Genomic DNA, 15378 nt, shown 5'->3' on the forward strand with positions numbered 1-15378 from the left:
AGGTGCATGAACAATTTTTAATAAGGTCTTCAGGTGGATTTTGCTAACGGATTTTCCCCGAACTCTCATTGATGTTCAATTCAAGTGCCTAGAGTATAAGCAAATCTAAGGCTTCCATTTCTCAAGAAAATATTTTTATTTTATATTATGGGGATACACATTATCATTAGAGTCCTGTGCCTGCCTAAATGAGGTGCAGAAACTGAAGCAAAAGCTTGCCAAGTCATTCTTGAACCAGCTAGGGGACTCAGCATCCCACTGCCCCCTCTGCAGTGAATTCACCTTAAGACTCGAATTTTGTCACTACTTTATTATCAGCATCTTTCTGCTTTACCCCTAATTTCAAATTCCCAGTTTTTCTTGACTCAAGCTCCTGGTCCTTTTTTAACTTATAAATTAAAGGGTCAGACTGGATGACCTCAAAATGCTTTCAGATTCTAGGATCTGACTTATAACTGCCTTGCAACCAGAAAGTGTGTTTTGTTTTGTTTTGTTTTGTTTGGGCAGGGGGGTGTCCACGTACATATCAACTCAAGGCAGCAAGGCTATTATTCCCAAGACCTCCTTCTTATTTCCTTTCCAAAATCTCAAGCACAATGCTTTTCTTCAAGCTCTGCCTCAAATTTCCCTATGAATCCATTAATAATGGTTTAGGACCTTATCAGCTATCTTCTCCATTCAAAGATATTGTGCTTTTATATTTTACAGCTTCAGAAATAAAGGAAGTCATGCTGGGAGGAGTTAAGTGGAGACTGAGAGAAAACCATGACACAAAAGAACTTTATCAGTCCGGAATTTCTACACAGAGGAAATTTAATAAAGATAAAGACAAAGTTCAGCACTTAGATCTCAAAACTACATGAAAATGATTTAGCTTAACAGTAGCACATGTTTGTGAACACAACTGTGATTTCAGTTGGTAGGACTTCAGTGAGTCAAGTGTACAAAACTGTTTAGAAAAAACTACCTCCTTGGTTTTTGTCTTCTTTTTTAAAGGGAGTGTTGAAGAGAAGGAACGAAGGTTACTGTCAGTCAGTACTGTATACTGAATACTGAATCCTACACTGAGAGCCACACTGAAGAAAGCCATTAACACAGTAAGTGGAGGGCAGAGGACTCAGAAGTTGGCAAGAAGATTTAAAACTATCAAATGAGAAATAGCTAATGGACAAGGGGATATTTAGCTTGGGGAATAGAGGACCTACAAACAGGCAGCAATAACAACTGCGCAGGCCCTAGGAGTCGAGTAAAGAGTAAAGTTGCTAGTAGGAATTTAGCAAAATGAAGAGTCTATTCAACATCAGAAATGTGAGCTGGGTACCACCAAATCCTTTTCCTCAAAAGAAGACAAAAGTGATGATTTTTTAATGTTAAATCTCCCTATTTCTAAAAGCTGACTTCCATTTAGGTTTTTGTATAAATTGGGCTGGCCTTACTTGACTCAGGCATGCCAGCGGGCAACCTGTGTCATGGTGAAACACAGTGGCTCTCCTGAACAGCTATAGGGAACAGAAACGGTTTTGTTCTATGTAACACTCATAGGGAGGCAAAACCACAGGAAAAGCCTCTGAGAACCTGGTCTATAAACTGGGATGGGTTGCCCAAGAAAGGTGATAGCACTGAAAGAATTTAGCCAGGCACAGGCTGGTAAATGTTACTTGCCAGTTCACAAAGTCTGCCACTTACTACATTTGATCTTGGTCAAATACCTTAATCTTTCCAAGACACAGTTTTCTTTCCTACCTACCTTTTCCCCCTTGAAAAAGGAAATATGTTTAAGTTCAGCCTACCTCTCAGGGACTTTACAGATCAGAATCTATGTAAGAAAAAATACGTGCAAGCACTACAGGATGTCAAAGAACTTAAAGAGTAATTAAAGATATTATCATAAGTTACCATCATCATGTATTTATATTATACATGTCTTTCCTCTTATTACACATGTTAAGGGTATATTCCCAATCTATTTTTTCCCTTAGAACATCAAATATTTGTTGAAAATTATTTAAAAGGAAATTGGAACTAGTCACAGTGGTGCACACCTATAATCCCATCAACTCAGGAGGCTGAGACAAGAGCAACACAAGTTCAAAGCCAGCCTCAGCAATTTAGCAAGGCCCTAAGCAACTTTGGGAGACACTGTCTCAAAATAAAAAATAAAAGGGCTGGGTTGTAGCTCAGTGGTACAGCGCATACCTAGCACATTTGAGCACTGGGTTTGATCCTCAGTACCACATAAAAATAAATAAAAGAAATATTATGTGCATCTACAACTAAAAACAAAATTAAAAGATAAAAAGGGCTAGGGATGTGGCTCAGTGGTTAAGTGCCTCAGGTTTTGATCCCTGGTACCAAAAAAAAAAAAAAAAAAAAAAGAAGAACTTGGAGGGTTCAAATGATGACAATATGAGAGGCAAGCATAAGAGGGAAAAGTAACAACAAAACAGACATCCAGGATATTGATCATCAAAACCACCAGTCCACCTGAAAGGTACTGGACCCAGTCGAACTGAGGAATACACAAAGTCATGGCATGTGTGTGAGGAGTGGTATTCTAGGGCAGGCATTGGCGAGCTATGGCCACTGCCCGTTTTCTCTTAGTGGTTTCAATGGAAGATAGCCTTGCTCATTCAGTTATGGATTATAGGTAGGTATGACTGTATATATTAAGCTCCGTTATATATTGTGTATATGCTGCTTTCATTCTACAATAGACTCTATGGTTCATCTTCCTATCTCCATCCCCCGGGGTTTTAATGGGTCATTTGGATACCTCTGAGCAATAACTATACTGCACATTATGGCCAAAGTATAGGAGAGGTATGTGTCTAAATGGGTCTCCATATTCCTCTTCTACTTGCAAGATTACAGATTTCATAAATCCTGTTTCTCTTCCAACTAATTACATCACCCAAGACCCATGAAAGTCTGGAAATGTAAAAAAGTGTGTGATGGGTTCAGGCAGGAAAGGATCACACTGACTTACAGCAGAGCCCGCCTGTCTCTCCTGAGTTCTCAATTCCACCTGCCTGAGCTTTGCTATTTTCATGGAATCTACAACACATGAAAAATCCTTTTCTTCTTTGTTTAGCTGCCCCATCATTGCAGGCTTTTTAAAGAAACAGTTACCAAAAATTAAAAGGAAACAAAATTCAAATGGAAGGAAATATGTTGACAGAAATTTTCTGAGCTAAACTTAATTTCCAGCAGAAACCAGTGGGCAGTTTTAGAGCTTTATGAAAAAGGTCACTGGCTCATATTCCTTCCTTCACCAAGTAACTGTATGCAAAGACACAAATCCTCACCAGGAGGAAATCTGCCAGGATCTTCATTTTATTTCAAATACCTGTCTCTACCCAAGCAAAACCGCCAACCCTTCTCCAGAAGACCAGTCACGGTTCCAGGGGGACCATGGCCACCACCTCACTGCTGCACCACCTCAGTTCTTTCCGTAGGACTGCTGACTACTACCTGAGGGCATCGCTTTCTCTAGCAGACTCTTAGGGCTTCCAGTCATCCTTGGGAGGGTTCCCTCTCCTAGAAAGTCCATTTCTTCCTCTGGCCTGTTTCACTTAAAAGTCTTTTGCTTACCAAGCCAAATATTTAATAACAGCCTTACCAAGCCAAATATTTAATAACAGCCCCCTTTTCTGTAGGAAAGCGAGGGGAACGGGGTGAAGATGCAGGCTTGTCAGGCACGCTGTCAGGTATGCCACTCACATCTTTCTCCGCTAAATACATCGTGTTTCAGAAACTCTGGAGACCCACAATTCTAGCTTTCTTCCAGAAAACATTTAGGCTAGCTCCTCTACACTCAAGATACTTACAACTCCTCAGGCTCCCCACAGGCAAAGATCAGGAAATTCCCACGGGATAAAGTATTTTTAACACACCAAATTAGAGTTTAAGAAAATGGCTTTTCTTTCATCCAGAAGTATTCGAAAGTCTCCCGGCTAATAAGTTGAGCACGCCTGGCTTCCCCCAAGCCTGTCAACGCCCACGCGCTACTGTCCCAGGCTCGGACGCGGTGGCCCCGGAGCGCAAGGCTAACTGTTGAGCAACACGTCCACCTGACTGCCGGCACCGAGGTTTCAAAAACGCAGCATGGGGCGGCCAGCCTCCAAGAGCGAAGCCGTCTGAACAGGGCGAACTGGACGAAGTGGCGAGAAGTGCTTAAGGCGCCTCCTAAATAAATCACACGTGGGCAAGAAAAACAGGACTAGGGGTGTTTTCGTGTTCTCCTCCACTAAAGGAGTCCAACCAAGAGCACCCATGAAGCCCTTCGAGTTTTTATGAAGAAAGGAGCAGCAGCCCAGGCTGCGAGGAGCCCGCACGGTTCAGTCTGCTGAGAGCCGCAGGCATCCAAAGGAGCTGAGCCCGCTCGCGGGGCAAGGGGCAAGGGGCAAGGGGCAGGGCGCTCCGCCGCAGCGGGCAGCGCGGCTAGGGCTCGAGGGCTCCAGGGCTCCAGGGCTCCGGGGCTCCGGCCCCGGCTGCCGCCCGCGGCCCTGTCCTGCCGTGCCCGAGGCCGGGCCGCGACCCCCGGGCCCTGATGTAGAGGCGCACAGCACCGCACCTGCACCCGGACAGGAAGCGGCCATCGGGAGAGGAGGCGAGCCCCGTAAGCACAGCCCCAGGAGCGGCGGCCGCAGGCGGCGAGCGCGGCCGGGCCGGGTCGGGCAGGGGTGTGAGTGTGCCCGGGAAGTGGGGCGCGCGGCCCGGGGCTGGCCCTCGTCCACAGAAGCAGCTCCCCGCGAGCAGCTGACCGACACCCGGGCGGAGGAGGGCGGAGGGCTTCAGCCTGCGCAGGACGCTGGACAGCTGATGGCGAGCGTCCAGAGGGGTGGAGGCGGGTCCCGGGCAGCCCGAACGCGAGGCGGGGGCGCGCGGGGGTGGGGAGCGAGGCTTCCAGCTCAGACCACCCGCGGCCCTCCTCCTGCCCGCTGCCAGGCCCCCCAGGCGCGGGGCAGGCCTGCTCCGCAGCCGCACGCCTCGCGCCGCCCGGGCAGTGGGCTCCCGGCACGGCCTGACCGGTCCCGCCCGCCCGCGTCCCCCGCGCTCGCTCCGCTGCCTCCCTCGAGCCCCTCCGCGCGCCGCCCCTGCTCCGGGGACCGCTGGCCGCCTGGACTCCTACCGGCTTTCAGGTCAGGGACGAGCCGCCGCCGCCGCCTGCGCGAAACTCGGCTTCCCAGAAGTCGCTCTGGCGGCCGGCCGCGCGCCTCCCAGGCCGCGCCGGATCCCCCGCTCCCTCTGCCGGCCGGCAGCCATTTCCGACAGGCGCCTGCGGAACTTGCCGAAGTGCGCCGGGCCGGAAACGGCCGAAGCGGCGTTCGCGCGCGGGGGCGGGGGCCCGAGCGCTCGCGACTTTCCGGACGGCGCCCGAAGGCCGCCGAGGCCGCCAGCTCCGCGCCGGGCTCGCCGGGTCGGGGGCGCGGGGACGGCGCCGGGGATTGTGGGAGGCGCTGGGGGCGCGCCGGCAGGAAGGGAGCCCGCTTCCCGGACCTGCGCCCTGCGCTCGCCGCCTCGCGGGTGCGGAGCCCCTCCGCCAAGGGCGCGGGCGGCCCTGGCCCGGGGTCGGCCTGCGGAGCCGCCCCCGCTTCGGCAGGGTCTTGGGAAATTCAAGTCACCCTCCCCCGACTAAAAATAAACCCACCCCGGGAGAAAAAGGCCTTCCTAAAGGAGCGGCCCGTGCCCGGCACTGGCCTGCACTTTGGAAACGCTTCGAATATTTAGCAACAAAGGCCGGACTGCGCGGATATTTAGCAAAAATCCCGGGGCTTTGCAAAAACAACAGGTTAATCACCGTGTCGGTTAAAAAAGATAAAAAGTTTAAGTACTGGTGAACCGAAAAGTGCACACTGGCTGCCCCCAAGGAACACACAAGTGTTTATGTCCACGTTTGGAAATCAGGACAAGACACCCGTTGGACAACTTAAGGAATGGTGGAGGGGGTTCTACCAGTCCTAAAAGGACTCACTGTTAATTCAGGAATGAATTAAAACCATCTTAAAATCTGTAATTGAAGTATAAACTAAGATCAAATTTGCTTCAACATATTAAAAAAAATAAGTTTTAATCCCCAAAAGGACAAGGCTTCTACTTCCAGGGAAGCCCAGATACACCCGGCCAGGTTGGCTCCTATCCCTGCGCTTGGGTGGTCTGTACCTTTTAGGAGAACTGCACTCTTGAGACTGTTCAGCAGCTGCGGACCCCATCCACTCCCTCTTAGGGGAGCCCAGGCCCAGTACTGAGGCCGAAAAAACAGGGAAGACTGATTTGATTCCCACAGGGTACAGTTTGGGTTGAGGATTCCGTTTGCAAAACAAAACTTGAAAAACCCCTAGCAACCCATTTCCTGGGGCGCCCTCCTCATCTCTCCATCCCCCAAATCACCCCTCCTCTTCCTGCTCCTTTCTCCTTCCTGAAGTCTTTTTACTCTCCCCTCTCCTGTTGTCTTTCTCCTGGCACCTTGCCCCTTTATTACTATATGTGAACATTCTCTTTCAAAGTCCCACCACCAGTGTATATGTACAAACATGAACATTCACCAATTTGGTTGAGACAAGTCAGAAGAGGAAAAAACCAGGAGCATTCCAGGAAGTGAAAATGGGAAAACTTGTCCGTGTAATTTGAACTGTCTTTTTTGTTTGTTTGTTTGGGTTATTTTACAGTTGATCTACTTGGCTTTCCTCCAGAGGTGGGTGGCAGCAGCAGGCAGGAGCCTGGCAGTGTGGGAGGAGACAGGACAGGAGACAGGGAAAGAACTGCCAGGTGTTGTTGGTGTTGGTTCATCTCCACTGGCGAGAGTGGACATGCAGATACCTGCTGCCTGAAGGACTCAGTCATCTTATGCATTAGAGTAACTTAACACATTGCTGCCCCTACCACTGACTTTTTGATTTTAACAATAGCCAAGCTTAAAGAAGAAAAAGGACAATCACCTGAAACTTGAGGAGCCCACTTCACTGGTGTCCTGGCTGCTGTGGAGCACCCCTCCTCCTCAGGCTCCTGGGGGCCTGCCCCTTTCCTCTCAAACTGTTTCTCCGTCTCCTCCTCCAGCACTTGTTCCTTCTTCTAAAAGCTGTGCCTGCAACAGCGTGACTTGGGCTACCATCTCTTTGCTTTCCACACCCTGTTCTTGTCCGCCCACCAGGTGCTGTGCGTGGTTTCCACCTGTGACAGATCTCTTGCTGCAACACTCCAGTCCCTGTTTTCCAGTGGCCCTCCAGATACCATCACAGCACCATCATCCTATTAGTGCAGACTTTATGAATACTTAATTGCTAGGCAATAAGCTACACCCTTTATATGCACTGTCATGTTTTAATCTTACTGGGAGGTGCCAGCCTACAGAGAGGGAACAGAAACTTCAAGAGGCTAAATAAATTAGGTGCCCAAGACCGCAGAGATTGAGCAAAGCACAGGTGGACTCTCAGTCCTGCCAACTCTTAACCCCATATCCTTCACCAGAACAGTAACTTAAAATATCCCACACTGAACTCATATTCATCCCTTCCCCCTTGCTCTCCTGGAATATCCTTGTTTATAATAATGTTAAGCACTACACCTAAAACAGAGACTCCAAACCTGGCATAGATATGAGGGGTCCAGCTTGGGTTGTGTGTCCACCCCTGGATCAATCCCCGTTGACTAAGCAACAGGCCAGGTAGGACCCAACATGACAATTGGAGCCTTGCCTGAAATAGGGATTGTTCCCAGACAGTTGAGCACCTATGGAAATGTACCCACGGTTCTTTCACACACGCAAAATGTTTACAATGTGGCCCTGCCCTCACAACATCAGCGTCACCATATAGAAAAAGAAGTCACAAAATAAAAAGCAAAACAGTACTGATCTGCAAGAGACCAGCAATCAATCACACACAATGGGAGGCAATTCCCACACCTTGTATAAGGCTCTGGCAGTAAACAGTCAACAGTGATGTGTACTTTGTGTTCAACAAAGTTCACGAGGAGGACTAGACAAGAAAACTGCCCAAATGACCATCAACAGTAGACCAGATAAAATGTGGTATGTTCACACAGCAGACCACTTCAGAGCAATGAGAACGAACGCTCTGCAAATCCACACAGCAATACTGCTGAAACTCACAAGGTGAAGCAAAAAGAAGCCAGACTCAAAACAAGTGTGCAGCATATAACTGCATCAATGCATCAATGTAAACCACAGAAAGAGGCAAAACTGATCCACCTCAAGGAATCCACTGCAGGAGAGCAGAGCAGCTAAGTGGGCTGGGAATGCTGTTTCCAGTGCTGGACACTGGGTACTCACACATGCATGCTCAGTTTGCCAAAATTCATCCAGTTGTTCACATACCCTATATGCCCTTTCCTATATGTATAGCATCCTTCAATACAAAGTTTTTAAAATAAGTGATTGGAAACAACATGTATCCCATTTGCTTACAATAAAAAAATAAATAAAAATAAGCGATTGGGGGCGCTCAATTGAGTAAAGGCATCCGAATCCCCTTGAACTCTGACAACATGATTATCCTAAAGTTACCAGTTATCATCCCTGCCCCTTCCATTACGCCACCTTCTGAGAGAACCCCACACACCAGCAACCTTGGGGAAGGAGCCACCATAGTTACCACATGGCCTCATCCCCTTTGGTCCAGTCTGGCTGGACATCCCTCTCCTGGACACTTGGGAGTGAGACACTGTGAAACTGAGTTGTAGGATCAGGGCCAATAACTTATACAAGTTGGAGGAAGGCGTTTCTAGACACATGCACAATGATGTACCAAGAAAACTGACCTGTAGGAATTAGAAGAGCCCCACATGCAGAGGGAAGCATATAACTCAAGAGATGGAGGGAGGTGCCACAAAGACTGCTTACTTTCAACTCTGGCGCCACATCCCAACTTCATCAGGTATCCATGAGATTGCTTGTGTAGCCTTATTATTAAAAAAAAAAATTAAGCTAACATAAATTAGCTTTTTGTTTCCAGCAATCAAATATGCCCTGACTAAAGTTATAATACTCCTCCCTGGAAAAAGCTGTGCAGTTTTTATGTGCTAGACACTGCTCTTAGCACATGTCACCTATTATCTCATTTAGTCCTTTAACAATCCTACACAGTAAGTACCATGATCATTCCCATTTCACAGGAGGAAACTGGAACACAGAGAGGTTAAGTAACTTGCTCAAATCACACACCTAGAAAGTGATAGTACCAGGTGCTGGACCCAAGCAGTCTGAATGCAGAGCCTGAAATCTCAACAAATACGCTCCAAGGCAGTTTAGGGAAACACTAAGAGCAGCACTGTGAACTGTATGCTGTATTAATGGATCTGATTAAGGCATCTGATTTGCTGAAAGAGTTCAAATGCAGAAACAATACAAAGGATTGACTGTCTAGAGAAATTTACTAGCATCTTTCTTTCACAAGGGAATTTCAGTTTGAGTCGTAGATGTTAGAACATGCAGAGTATAATGAAGTCATACCAAACAAGATGATGTTCTCTTACCAGAAAATTCTTTATTTTACAAATTTCAGCAAAATGCTTAGGGTGGGGGTGGTCCCTGCTGACCACCCCAAATGTTTAATATCCAAGAGAATGGGGTTTTAGTTCTATGGAAGCAGACATGGACAAGAAGTTCTTAAGTATCAGGGAGTGTGGCGCCAGCGGTCACTCTCCATCTTGGTGACTGCCAGACCCACAGGCTACTTGGCAAGCCTCGGAGATCGATCACAAAGAAGCCACTGGTAACCCCCAGCAACCTGCAGAAGGTACCATTCAGGAATTGTCAGTGAGTTTAAGTCAGATAAGAACCTGTTCTGTGTGTAATGCTCTGATTTTAAAAGAAAGTGCTGACGGCCACTGTTTGAGCTCTTTTCTAAATATAAGTGACTGGGCAATTTTGTGGCTTATCATTAGAACAATGCCTGACAATGTCTATTTGGGCTCCAAGGTCACTCTTACCTTCAGTCCACGAGTGCCAAAAGAAACAAAAGGTCATCTTCGGAGGTTCCAGGGACAGCACTCATCACCCTGCTAAGTGATGTTACCTCGTGAAACCGGCTGTTTTTTGTCTGGCAAGAGGTTGGGGGCAGCTTGGGTGGTTCACAGGTAATTTGCAGCCAGAACACTGAGTTAACATTAGCTCTAAAGACAAAGCACATTTTATTGTCAAAAAATATTTGGGGGCTGGAGGTGTCCTACAGGAGGAAGTCAAATGAGCTACCCGTGGATATTAGCTGCCCAACAGTGGACATCAGTATGCCACCAATGAAAGCTTGGGCCTGGAAGTCTTGCATAATGATGCGAATGATCCTAAGGTCAACCCAGAGGCACCTACGTGTGTCCTAACTCATGCTCGTTGGTACAAAACCACTGGGTTAGACACAGCATGCCACACATGGTCCCACTGCTCCAAGGACTTAAGTAATGAGCGCTCCACGCAGAGAAGAGGGTAAACCGATGGCCGAGATCAAGGGACACGTGTGCACAGCTGTACGATTCCAAGATTGTCCTTACAACCAAGGAAGTTATCCACAGACTCAAAAAAGCAATTGCTCGCTACCTTCACTTCAAAACACCTTGTGTGGTAGGCTCTCCAGTAGGCAAAAAAAAAAAAAAAAAAAAAAAAAAAAAAATCAATTAACTTTTCAGTTAACCAGTTTGACTAAAGTAGAAATTAAAAGCACAATTTCCAGAAGTAATCACACAGTATATGCTTTCAAAACACATATAACTTGTTTATAATAACATGAGTTTATGGATGAAAAAAAAAGTTTCTACCAATAAGATTTTCTAAAGAAAAACGTGTAGGTTTTAAATCAATTCATGAAGACATGCAACAAGATTTTATTGAAAAGAAAATATTTCTGTTTTCCTTAATATTATTCAAAATTAATTCTCAACCTAATTGATAAGAGCATAATTCTAGCAGGAGCCAAATAACAAAATACTCATTGATCCCTTCCCCAACCCAAGCCTGCAGCCTTGCAAATACTATGCTAGAGGTCAAAGATAAAACAAATGAAAATGTGACCTTATTTTTACAAATCCATTGATGGACAGGGCACTAAGAATTCAAAGCTCATCTATACTGGATAGAGTGTCAGATATTTCATCCTCACTAAAAAGAGACACATATAGGTTACTAAGAAAAGCTTTTTTTTTTTTTTTTTTTTTTAATGGTAGTGGAAATTCAATCTAGGGCTTCACACATGCTAGGCAAAGTGCTCTACCACTGAGCCACACCCCCAGACCTTTTCACTTTTTGAGTCAGAGTTAAGTTGCCCAGAGTGGCCTCAAACTTGTAATCCTCCTGCCTTAGACTCCTGAGTACCTGGAATTCCAGGTATGCACCACTGCAACTAGCTAGAAAAGCATATCTTTTTAAGCAAAAATACATTAACTACATGTAAAATTAAGTAAATATGAAAACTCTACAGATGTTTGAATGCTACTATTCATTTTTATTTTGTGTACATTTAACTATGCTAAAATCATGCTCTTTTCATTTCATATTTGATTAGCTTAATAAGCTTTATCAAACTGCTATCTGTATAGTGGTTGTATCAACCACTTTGAGTTCTTTGTTCGTTTGCTTTTAAAGCACTATTATGTGTTTCTACGTGATTCTCGCAGTCAACTCTAAAGGTACTAGCTTACTGGGTATAGTCAAGCATGCATGTAATCCCAGTAACTGAGGCAGGAGCATCACAAGTCCGAGACAAGCCTCAGCAACTTAGTAAGGCCCTAAGCAACTTAGGGAAACCCTGTCTCAAAATAAATAAAAGTACTGGGGTGAAGCTCAGTGGTTCAATCCCCGGGGCCACAATCAGTCAGGCAACTAGCTCATCCCATGGAATAGCTCAGTGGCTTCGAAGGACAGTTCATGGACCAGGATAAGTTTTAATTCATCCACAATTTCATAAGAAAGCAAGTTAGTGAGATTTGAAGAAAGGTAAACCTATTCAATTGAAAGGATGTCTTTCATTCCAAGATCATGTCCTCCTGTTTTTAAATGTCAAAATGTGCTGTGCTTTTATGAAATGATAGTGGTAGCAGATGGAATATTCACCTTGACAAAATACTAAGACTTATTTTGGTAACCCCTCCCCAGCATTTTTTTATTTTACTAGCCTATCACCTCTAAGAGTCTGGAAACTGCAGTCTGTCCAACTGCACTCCTCCACGGCATTTTAAAGGATGCAGCAGCCCCCACCCGCCCCCGCCACAACAGGAAGCACTCCTGTGGTAGGCAGCCTCTGACTCAGCCCCAGGGATCCTGCACCCTGGTGTTCACAGCCCTGTGTGGTCCCGCACACATGTAACCTAGGACGGTCTGTGTGACCCACAGAACATAGCAACAGGGATGGTAGGTCACTCCCAAGATTAAGAGGCACACGACAACTTGGCTTCCATCGTGGTGGCTACAACTGTCTGCCAAAGGCTCCCCACCATGTCAGCACAACACCACAGACTCGTCACCAGGAACTGAGGCTTCCTGCCAACAGCACATCTGTGAGACTGGGGCCAGGTCCCCCAGTCCCAGTGAAGCTTCATGAAAGTCCCTGAGCCAGAACCAGCCAGCTAGGCCATTCCTGAACTCCTGAGCTGCGGGAATGTGCGCTAATATCTGCATCTCCAAGGCCAAGTCTGAGAGAGAGTCTGTTAAGGAGCAACAGAGCATTAATACGACTCCTTTACCTTATTTCAACTGCCCCCACCCCCAGCAGCACACTGGCCGGCAAGCTCATGCCTGTGCTGGAAGAGAATCGGCAGAGACTGATGCCCAATTCCCAGCTTAGTTCACTGACTCTGACTTTTCACTCCTCAGGCGCTTTTTCCACTTTTCTCATATTGACCAGAGTACTCAGTGAACTACACAATCCATCTCTAGCATGAGGATCAATTCCATACGTCCGCAGGCTTTGTGAAAGGAATCATACTATGTAAATGTGATATTTTATGAGATTTTAGAAATCTGGTAAATTTCTATTGACAGAATCCCTAATCCCAGCTGTCCAAACCTTCATTAGACCCATGCCTAGCTCAGCAGAGGAGCAAATCTCACATTTCACTGTGAAAACAGAAGGCAACAGACATGAGCTCTTTTAAATACCTTCCTTCCAACTTTAAACCTATCTCTGAGTACTGGTGTGAAAAACATTATCGTAGTAGAGGCCAGAGTCCCTCTTAGAGGGGCAAAGTGTCTTATTTAGGAAACCACCTTGCTGTGACACTCAACATATAGAAGAGAATGTGGCTTAGAAATATACACTAAAAGGGGAAGAAAGTCCAAGAGCACGGATACTGGAGATAAGAAGAGATGGGCGCTCCTAACAACAGGAGAGGTCGCAACCTATGCAGAGCTCCCAATGGTGGCGGAGCCAGAGAAAACAGAGATGTCTATTATTAAGTTTTAACTTATTTGTATTGATGAAGATATAAAATCCCCTAAACCTTAGGTCATATCTGTCACATGCCTTATAGGAGGGAGTTGGGGAGTGGTCCAGAAAGAAGATGGGTAGGGCTGAGCCCATGGTGACGCACACCTTAATCCCAGCAAACTCCGGGTCAAGGCAGGAGGTCGTGAGGCCAGACTCAGCAACTTAGTGAGACCCTGTCTCAAAGTAAAAAATAAAAGGCTGGAGGTGTAGCTTGGAGCTACAATGCCTCTGCGCTCCATCCCTAATATTACGGGAAAAAAAAAGGGAAGAGCTGAATGTTAAGTGAGATGAAGATCTAATGGAAGCTGACACTCAAAACCAAAGAATCCATAAGAAGATGGGCTCTCAGGCATTCTCAGGAATCTCAGACTGACCTTCCCAGTGGACACAGAGAGAAGCCTGAACGTAAGTGACTTAAACCCCTCAAAGCATGTCACCTTGGCTGACATCTGGTACATATCCATCCGGCCTTCTTTCATCTGCTCTGGCCTTTGGCAAACAGATGTCCCCACTTCCTTTCCAAAACTAGGTGTTCCATGTTTTAATGTGACCTAATATCCTTCCCGTAGACTTGGCGCCACTATGTATTTACTCTGCTGCCTAGAGAATCCATGCCCTGCTCCTGGGAGGGCTTCTTCCTCTGCTAATAAACAGGGCAGTCCAAGCTGCCACGACCTCTCAACTCGGGCTCTGAACCCAGAAGAACTTGAGATCTGAATCCCTGCTCCACTAATTATTAAAGGTAGAACCTTGGACATATTATTTAACCTCTACATTTTCTCAGCTGTAATTTCATACATCAGAAAGTGGGAATAGTAGTACCACCCACCTCGCAATCACAAGGATTTCCCTGGCTGCATGTTAACTTGTTAGCCCAGCACCTAGCACACAGGAAGCCCTGGCTAATGCTAACTGCTATCATCTTCATCGTCACCAAAATTCTTTAAAAGCACTCTCTATTGTGTCCAAGTCCTTTACTGCATTAACACTTTAATCCCTGGAAGCAATTTCTAATGAAATTGCTCTCGTTAAGGTGCCTGGTGACTTCCTTGATTCACAAATCCCAGTGAATCTCTTCAAGCCTCCTTTTGGAACTCTTCTGCAAAACTTAAAGACCTAGTGGATGCCTTTCTTGAAAAGGTCATCTTTTTTCCCCTGCCCCACATTGCCCTCTCGCTGCTCTCTCTCTTTGCTTTCACTGAGTCTTAATTCCCACCGTCCTTTAAAGGCAAGTGCTGAGGATTCCCGCAAGTCAATCTCTCCCACAGAATCTCTGGGCAAACACAGCATGACTTGAGCAGCCAAATCTCTATCTTTAGCCTCAACTTCCCTCTGAACTCTTGAGCCAAACTGGCCACTGGATCTCTTGTCCTAAGCTTGCACAAACCCAGTTGTCCAAACCAAATTTATAGAGACTGTTAACAAAACCACCATTTTCTCTACCTTCCCAACTTCTTTTTCATCTCTAGAAATTGTTTTCTTTGGTTAACGAAGTCACACTCTCGGCAGCAATCCACACTGGAGACACTGGCTGTCATCCTTCCCATCTCCCTCACCCACCATGTCCAAATGGCCATCAGCCTGACAGTGGAATCTGGTTCCCATTCTGCTCTGTCCTGCATGGTCTCACTGTTTCTCAGGGCAGGCTTCAGAGTCCTATGGGCCTAGATTCAAATATTACTAGGCCATCAGCTTGCTGGGACTGTTCTTGACCAAGTTATTTAACATCTACGGCCTCAGGTTTTTGTGATAATTAAATGAGACATCGTATGGAAAATGACCAGCAAACATTACCAACATTCCCCTGCATCCTCTTCCTCTGGGTCTTCATCCCCAGCTGGTGCAATGCAATCTCCACCTGGTTGGTCTATCCTTGTCCTTTCTTCTCCAAATTGCACTAGAGTTAATCTTTCTAGAAAATGAGTCAAAAACATTCATCCCTGCAGTA

At 46.3% G+C, this 15378-nt stretch overlaps 1 protein-coding gene across 4 annotated transcripts in view; it reads right to left on the reverse strand.

The window, feature by feature from the left end:
* EXTL3 (exostosin like glycosyltransferase 3) overlaps positions 1-15378 on the reverse strand; it is a 110194-nt gene that overhangs the window by 49991 nt on the left and 44825 nt on the right. For 3 of the 4 annotated variants that reach the window (XM_079139938.1, XM_079139939.1, XM_079139936.1), the window contains exon 1: positions 5132-5380. The exons of the other annotated variant lie outside the window; for it this stretch is intronic. The gene's annotated coding sequence lies outside the window, so the exon portion shown is untranslated. Of the gene's footprint in view, positions 1-5131; positions 5381-15378 lie in introns of those variants that run through there. 4 annotated transcript variants of the gene reach the window in all.

Source organism: Sciurus vulgaris (assembly GCF_902686455.1).
Source record: "Sciurus vulgaris genome assembly, chromosome: 5".
Taxonomy (NCBI): Eukaryota; Metazoa; Chordata; class Mammalia; order Rodentia; family Sciuridae; genus Sciurus; species Sciurus vulgaris.